This window comes from Sorex fumeus, unplaced genomic scaffold (genome assembly GCF_029834395.1).
Source record: "Sorex fumeus unplaced genomic scaffold, SorFum_2.1 ptg000063l, whole genome shotgun sequence".
Classification (NCBI taxonomy): domain Eukaryota; kingdom Metazoa; phylum Chordata; class Mammalia; order Eulipotyphla; family Soricidae; genus Sorex; species Sorex fumeus.
The window spans coordinates 83,202,358-83,211,038 of record NW_026606120.1 but is presented as its reverse complement, the minus strand read 5'-3'; positions in this window follow the sequence as shown (position 1 = coordinate 83,211,038).

Genomic DNA, 8,681 nt, shown 5'->3' with positions numbered 1-8,681 from the left:
AAAAAACAAACAAACAAGCAAACAAACAAACAAAAGATCTGCCTGATGAGGCCATCAGGTCAAATGGACAGTCAGTATCCCAGGTGCGCTGTGGCCCACGGGAGGGGCAGACAATAAAGGGAAGAGTTGGGGTTTTGAAGTCATAAACTCGCGTTCCAGATCTTCGGCTATTGGCTCAGTCATTTAACCTCAGAAAGAATCATTCCACCTGGGGCTGGAGCAATAGCACGGCGGGTAGGGCGTCTGCCTTGCAAGCGGCTGACCCAGGTTCAATTCCCAGCATCCCATATGGTCCCCTGAGCATAGGATTACTCAGCACCGCCAGGAGTAATTCCCGAGTGCATGAGCCAGGAGTAACCCCTGAGCAGCATCGCCAGGTGTGACCCAAAAAGCAAAAAAGAAAAAGAATCATCCCATCTGATCCCAGGGGGGAATGTCACACCATCAAACTGAACACTGGCCATGATTCTGTCTGAAGGTGACCCTGGCTCTGGGATCGCTCCTGGCTGGGTCCGCGTCTAGGAGCCATGGAACCTCGGGGGCTTGGGTCCTTGATGTTGCAACCCCTCTGTGCCCTGCTGCTCCCTGGGCCAGGCCACCTGCGCTGCACGTGGCTTTTCTCTGCTCATCAGTTCAGCTCTCAGGGGCGCTGCTTACTACTGTGCCTCCACCCCTGTTTCCATCACAGAGCGCCATTTCCCTCACCAGTAGTTCAGTTATTCTTTCGGGACCGGAGCACAAGCACCCCAAATTCTTCTGGGCTCTGGATACCCTTTAATGCCTCCTCCAAGTCACTGTCCCTGTTCACAGAGCGATTTCTGGTGTGCAGTCTCCTGCTCAGAACTTTCCCCCTGCTCCCTGTGGCTTAGCTATCAAAGCCCAGATGTCTTCTCATCCTGTGGCAGACGGTGCGAAAAGCGAGGTGTAAATCTCAAAGTGCCAAGGTTTGCCTGTATCTTGTTAGAAACCAGCCTTGGGCCGATCCCCCAACGTCTCTTGGTCTCCATCTCGTCCATCTAAGCCAGCCAGAATCCTCTCTGGACAGGAACCAGGTACCTTGGGAAAATAGCACAACGGCGTTCACTTGCATCTTTCCCGTTAGACTTTTTGGACTCTGGTGTCTCATTGAATTTTTGGAACTATGTTCTTCTCTTCTTCTCGTGTTTAAGATAAGGAACAAGAAACTCTTGGAGCTCAACAGTTTGCCCAGTGCGATTCCCCCCAGCTGCATGCCCTGGCCCTTGGGGGCCTGAGCTCATGTCCAGCCCTGGGGACCAGAGATGGCATAGGAGAAAGTCTCTTTCTTGCACAGCGCAGGCCTTGATTTGATGCTCAACACTGCATGGTCCCCTGAGTGTCAGGAGGGATCACACCTGTGCAGAGCCCCTACCGCTGTTGGCTGTGGTTCCACACCACTCCCTCCCCACCAAGAAAAAAAGGGGGGGGGATCTGTTGTTTTCTTCATAACCAAGCTCCAACACAACCTGGGTTTTGGTTTCGGTGGAATCCCGGATCTCACATAGACAAGGTACTGGGCTACTTCCACAGCTACCTCAGATGCCCTTTCTCCTCGCAGGGATGATGGGTGGTGAAAGGGCATCCCGAGTTGGGCATCCCTCTGATATTCTCCCTGGGGTCCAGTGGAAACAGCACCTCCTTCTGGAGACTTGTCCTCAGAAGGGGTTCTGCTCTTTCAGAGGTATCGTGAGATCTGGCCTTTCTCTTGGGCCAAGATTGGGATCTCTGGGATCCAGTGGGGGCAGGGTGGGTTATTTTTCTTTCCTAACTCGACCTTCTTGTCCATGTGCACCGGGGCTGGTCAAGTTCCTCTTTGCAGGCCCTGGGCTGGAGGCCCTGCTGCAAAGGTGTGTGTGGGAGATTTTATTGCGGAGCAAAATGATTGAAGGTCTGAAGGACCGGTCCTGCGTCAGAGCTGGATGAGAAGAGACTCCTTGCAGGGGGCAGTGATGTCACAGAGGGAGCAAGATGACAGGTGCAACAAAGTTCAAAGGTGAGGGTGGGGGCGGGGGAACTCATCTTCTCTCCTATGTTTAGAAAGATGTAGGGGTGCTGAAGACCTGGTTTTAGGCATAGTGTCTAAGAGTGGGCCCTGCAGTGAGAGCTGGGTTTCGGCTATCTGAATTAGCTGGCTCTAACACCAGCACCACAAGAAAAAAAAAATGGAGCAGGGGCTGGAGCAATAACACAGCGGGTAGGGCATTTGCGCTGCACGCGACCAATCTGGGTTCGATCCCCAGCATCCCGTATGGTCCCTGGAGCACCGCCAGGAGTAATTCCTGAGTGCAGTAACCCCTGAGCATCATTGGGTGTGACCCAAAAAGAAAAAAAAAATGGAGCAATGGGATTTAAAAATGTGTTTATTAATTTTTTACTTTTTTTTTTCTTTTTTAAGGACTGGTGAGAGAGTACAGTGGGTCAGGCACTTACATTGTATGTGGCTGACCTGGGCACAACCTTGGGTACCCCATAGGAGCCTCACAGGGAGCGATCCCAGAGCACAGAGCTAGGTACAAACCCTGAGCTCCATCAAGTGTGACCCAAAAAAACTAAGAAAAAGAAAAAAAAATGGGATTTTGATTTTTGGGGAGCCACCACACCTGGTGGTATTGAGGGGCTGGCTGTGTCCAGGGGTAGCTCCCGGTGAGGCTGGACTGAACAGAGGTCGTGGTCACAAGAGCCCTCACCCCTGTACTATCATCTCTGGCCTTACTGTGTGGGTTTACGATTGCACGCGTGCACACACACAGATCCTGAAAGAAAAAAAAAATGCAGACGTTGCTGTAACCCACCCACTCGGTGCCCTAGCAGCTTCCACCTCTGCAGGCCCACATGCATAAATAAAAGCGCTGGCTCTGAAGATCAGATAACACAAGTGGGAACTCAGTCGGAGCGTGTTTCCCTGACACGGCAGGATCCCTCACTGCAGGCAGCCGACGGGCCCTCAGATCCTTAACTCAGAGGAGTTGCCGCAGACACGGGGACGGGGCAACCTCACCTCCTGCTTGGGTAAATATTTCCCTTTGAAACACAATGGCAGGGCCTGGGCCAAGTCGTCACCCGGCAAAGGGATTTCACACAGGCTGGTGCCAGAACGCTGGGTTTCCACATCGCGGGCGGGGCCACGGCGGGGAAGGGCGGGGGCCTGGGGGACACATCTTTAGGTGAGGGCCACTTAGGGAGCTAAGGCTTCTCTGCACAGAAGGAACCACTAAGTCAATGATGGTTGGAGGGATGGCCCAGCATGGGAGATGTGCGCTGAAAGTAGACCAAGGACCAAACATGATGACCTCTTAGTATCTGTATTGCAAACCCTAATGCCCCAAATCAGAGAGAGAGAGAGAGAGAGAGAGTAAGAAGGATGGTACCTACCACAGAGGCACGGAGTGGGGTGGGATGGGGGTGGCGGGTGGGACACTGGGAACAATGGTGGTGGAAAATGTGCACTGGTGGAGAGATGGGTGCTCAAGCATTGTGTGACTGAAACACGATCATTCAAGTTTGTAACTGTATCTCACGGTGATCCAATAGAATTTTTTTTCTCTTTGCGTTACACCTGGCGATGCACAGGGGTTACTCCTGACTCTGCACTCAGGAATTAACCCTGGCGGTGCTCAGGGGACCATATGGGATGCTGGGAATCAAACCTGGGTCAGCTGTGTGCAAGGCAAATGCCCTACACACTGTGCTATCGCTCCAGCCCCAATCCAATAAAACTTCTTAAAAAAAAAAAGACTTCTCTGCCCAAGTGTCAAGATAACTCTCTCCTCTTCCTAAGCCCACAGTGCCTTTTCTCCCCTTCTCCCTCAGACGCTGTAAGCTCTGGGGCTGAGAGGAGGGAAGCATACAGTTTTCAAAATGCAGACAAGGACTTCAACCCTAGTTATGCTGCAGAAATGCTAACCTGTGATCTCCAGCTTGAACTAAGCGTCCGCAAAGGACATCAGTCAGGAAAATCCTCAGTGCTGGCAGAAGGCAGCAGGGACCTGTCTGGCTTCACTTACACGTCATCAGTACTGCCTCCCCCCCGCGTAACCCCCCAAACTCCCAATCCAGATGAGGATGGGGGGGACCCAGGAGCTGGGCAGGGGGACGGAGAGTTGGTCAGCATCAGGGAGAAAGCTAACAGCGCAATTAGGAGGCTGATTCATTTGTTTACCTGGCTGATGAAGGCCCTACTTAGTTGAGTAGTTTTTAAGTGTTCTGTGGTTCAGGAAAACTTCCCTCCCAGGCTCATCTAGTCCACATTCTTCCATGGGCCTGATATTTCCACGAAAGAAGGAAAAAAAAACCACGCTAAGCACCGGGTATTGGTTTTGGTGGACCTTTATAATAACAGACTCACAGAGATAATTACGGTAAACAACGCATTCCAAGCCCCAAAGAGGGAAGAGTTGAAAGGAACGTTTGACTGTGGTTGCTACTATCTTTCCGAAGAATCAACAGAGGGACTCCGGGGGCCTCATGGAACAGCCGGAATCTGGGGCTTCCCAGCAATTTCCCGATCCCTCAGACACCCGTGATGGTCCGAATCCAGCACAGACCACCGAGGCCAGGGCAGAGGGAAGCTTTCCGCTCTCACACAGATTTGCGCTGCTCCCAATCAGTATTTCCCAAAACTGTGAAATGTGTGCACCTCCAAGCTCCCCTCCACCCCAATGCCGCCCCCCCACCCCCCAATCAAAAAGGATTCTCTCATCAGATGGGCGTTCGGAGCTTCCAGAGGAAAGTGAGTGCGATACGTTTCTTTCCCAGAGAGGCTCACAGGTTAGCATTTCTGCGACATACCTAGGGTTGAAATCCTTGTTTGGGAAAGAATTTTGTATGTTATGTCCCAGGAAGGGAGTTTCACTCGCACATTGACCAGACCAGATGCGAGGACGCAAATGCAAGGCCCCTTTATCGCTCGCTCGGGCTAAGGTTCAAGTCTCATCCAACGCAGTGGAGTCTTGACAAGGACCCTGCCTCCAAATTCTAAGCAGTTTGTATAGGGTTTGGTTAGATAGCAGCATTTTTTAAAATAGGAACTAGCAATATGTTTCCAATTCTGGTCCCTGTCTGGTCCTGTGACTTCAGGGACCAGCATTATGTTTCCAATTCTTGGTCCCTGTCCTGTCCTGTCCTGTGACTCCACTCCCTCAGACCTCTCTGCTTGGCTGGGCACCACTACCCATGCCTCCTACTCCAATAGGCTGTTGCCATGGGGCGGTTTATTTACCCAGGATGATACTGTTCTCTGAGAAGTCGGGACCTTCTGATGGGGGAAACTGAGACTTAGGCCTGCTGAGTTTCCATCTTTTTTTGGTTTGTTTTCTCAGGTCACACATGGTGATGCTCAGGGTTCTGGCTCTGCACTCAGGAAGTACTCCTGGCGGTGCTTGGGTGACCATATGGGATGTCGGGTTGGCCGTGTGCAAGGCAAATGCACTCCCCGCTGTGCTATCACTCCAGCCCCGAGTTTCCTTCTTAAGGTGGAGCCTTTCATGGCTCTACTTCAGCCTCACAGGTGGAGGGGACCGAGTGGACTATGTGTGTGTGTGTGGCGGGGGGGCGGGGGGGGGGGGCAGTCCACAGGCACCTGGTTCTCTGCGTGCTTGCTCTGGAGGGCTCCTCCTCACATTTGCCTCGGGGGGGTAGACTTTGGAGACTTGATCCCTAAGACTATTTCCCAAACTTCCCTGGGGGCATCAGAACCATCCAGGGGGGCCAGAAGTCCTGATCAAAGTGTGGACACCCAGGCCAAGGGTCTGATGGCAATGTAGGAAGCCTGTGTGGGTGAGGCCCTGGGACCTGCTTGGGCTCTCAGCCCTGAGAGAGAAGGTGAAAATCCCCAGGCCTGGGTCATGCCTCCAAGTTTATGGGGTGGGGGCCACAGAACAGGGCAACTGTTAACGGGGAGGGAATGACTGAGCAAAGGATGTTAAGGAGCACTTCTAGGGGAGGACGTGGTGGTCAATGTTTTCTGAGGCAACACAGAAATGCTTTAGGGCAGGGCACACAGAGTGGAGCAAGCCCACCATGTTAGAGCAAGCCCGAAGCCAAGGAGGGAAATGGTGACATGTGGGGAACTGGGTGCTGAGGGGCCCCTCGAGGTTGCAGATTTGAACAGCCAGGCTTGGTGAGGGGCAGAGGACTGCGTGCCTGAGGAAAACTCCATGCAGGAACCTGTTCCTTGTTTGACTGAAGCCAGGGAGGAGAGCCCCAAGGGTTCCACTCACCTCGCTAGAGGTTCGCTAAGAAAACACAGCAGGCTGGTCTGCGGGCGCTGGTTCTGGTTCTGACTTGGACCAAGTCTTCATGCCATGGAGCTGCTCTCCAGGAGACGTCTCTTAAATGGCAGACACCCGACGAGGGCATAAGAACATTTATTAGCCCGATGGCTAGACCACTGCTCAGTTCTAAAAAATGGCAAAATTCATGGCAAAATCTTGGGTCTTTGATTTTTAAACCCTTCGGCTGATGGGAAATTTCTGCCTGAAGTGGAAATGTCTGGAAGAATGAGTTTCTGACTGGACGGGGTATGAGTGAGGGATTCAGGGGGGTTTAAAGGCATGAGGCTGACGCTGGGAAGGCTGCATTTCTGCCTTCACGTGAATAATGCTATCTGGAATGGGCTCCCATTCTTGAAACCAGGGGGAAGAAAATCAGCATTTGGACACTTCCATTTTCAGGGTTCAAAATCTCATGGCTTCCTAATTACATCACCCAAAGCCTCTTGAACGGTTGGCCGGGGTAGGGGGTGGGGAAGTTTTATCTAATAATCTTCTTTTCCTCCTTTGAATGGACCAACCATGTCTCCCTCTTTGGTTTTATCAAAGAGGCCTCCAGGACAAAAGCACATCCGATTTTAAGGAAGCTTTAGAGAGCGGACTTAAAATTGATCATGCATTTTCGTTTCAGTAAGTTGCAATTTTGATGCCCTTTGATAACCCACTTTAAAGGGCAAACCGTCTTTAATGACAAGGCTCCAAAGAGACGCCTTTCTGAAGAGAAGCTGAGAGCGGGAGAAGAGATGTTTCTTTCATGGAAACTAGGAATTAAAATGACCTTGTCTTTGGAAACTTTTCGCCCACCATTTTGGAGGGTTTTTTACCTTGCCCTTTGGTCTCAGAGAAAGTCAGCCCCAATGGCTGCCTCCAGTGGGTGGGGAGGCATTTAGGGAGGGGCGCTGCTAACTGTTCCCCCAAACCCACCTCCCTGAGCGCTCCCTCTGCCGACTCCTGGCCGCTGACTGTGATAAACAGATGCTCTACCTGAGAAGGCCAGTTCACATGGGACATTACTGGACACTGAGTGTCAGCTATTTCCCATGAGTTACAATAAATTGTGAGGGCGGAACTGACACCACGACAGGCTGCAGTTAACCTTAAGTATCAGCTAAGGCCTCAGTTTCTCTTTCCCCAAAGCAGGACTTGCAGTTTCTGGTAGACTCCCAGTTGAGTAATTTGCCGAGATAAGGAACTGGGCAGTTGGGTCTGGCTAGTCATGAGGGGTCACTGTACCCTCCTTAGAAATTGTTGTTAACCATTGCCTAAGTGATAACCACTGTTGTAATAGGGCCAGTGCTAAAAACAGACCAGTATATAAATTGCTTCTTAACTCTGAACCCTATATAAGCTACTTTGATTTGGAATCGGGGTCCTTGTCCAGACTCCACTGCGTTAGATGAGACTTGGACCCGAGCTCGAGTTAGCACTGGCTTGGGCTAGTAATTAAAGTTCCTTTGCTTCTGCATTATCGTGTGTGGACTTAGTCTCTCTGCAACTGGGGATCTAAACTCGGATCTAACAACAAAATCTATTGCTTGGTTATGGGGTACACTGGTGGTGCATAGCCCTTACTTCTGGTTCTCAGAACTGTGTGATGCTGGGGGTTAAACCCAGGCCTCCCACATACCAAACCTGCACCCCAGCCTGCAGAGGGCTCCCCCATCAAGTCATGCAGATTAAACGTGTGGCAAACCCTTCCACATGGGGGCTTCCTCCCTCTGGGTCTTCCTTGCCTCTCTAGGATGTCCACCCTCTGAGGAGCTGGGTGCTGAGGAGGGGGGCAGTGGCAAAATGGGGTTCAGGGGGACACAGGGCCAGTGACCTTTTTGTGGGGGCTTTTTTTGGGTCACATCTGGCAATGCACAAGGGTTTCTCCTGGCTTTGTACTCAGGAAGCACCCTATCAGCGGTGCTCAGGGGACCATATGGGATGCTGGGGATCGAACCCGGGTTGGCCGCATGCAAGGCAAATGCCCTACCCCCTGTACTATTGCTCCAGCCCTGCCAGTGGCCTCTGAGTTGTGCCACCTTGCATGGTGGTCACCCTCCTCCTGCCAGCCCCCCACATCTGGGTAACACTGCCCAGGGCAAAGAAAGGACTTCCCATAGCCTGTTTGTTCCCTGGGACAATGACAGGCTGGAATGGGTGAGACACAGGGGGCTTTGACACAGGCTTAGCCAACCAACGACGACAACGACTTGAAACAGAGCAAAACTGGGGCTAAACTCGAATGCTTGGTTTCCTGCCAGACAGAAGGAAGGCTGGGCTTTAAGATGGCTTGGTGGCAAGGCACGCTCCCCGTGGCTGGTCTCAAAGCACTGTCCCCACTCCCCAGGAGCTGGGCTAGGAGACTCCAGGCTCAACTCCGGGAGGAGTTTGAAACACGCTGAACCC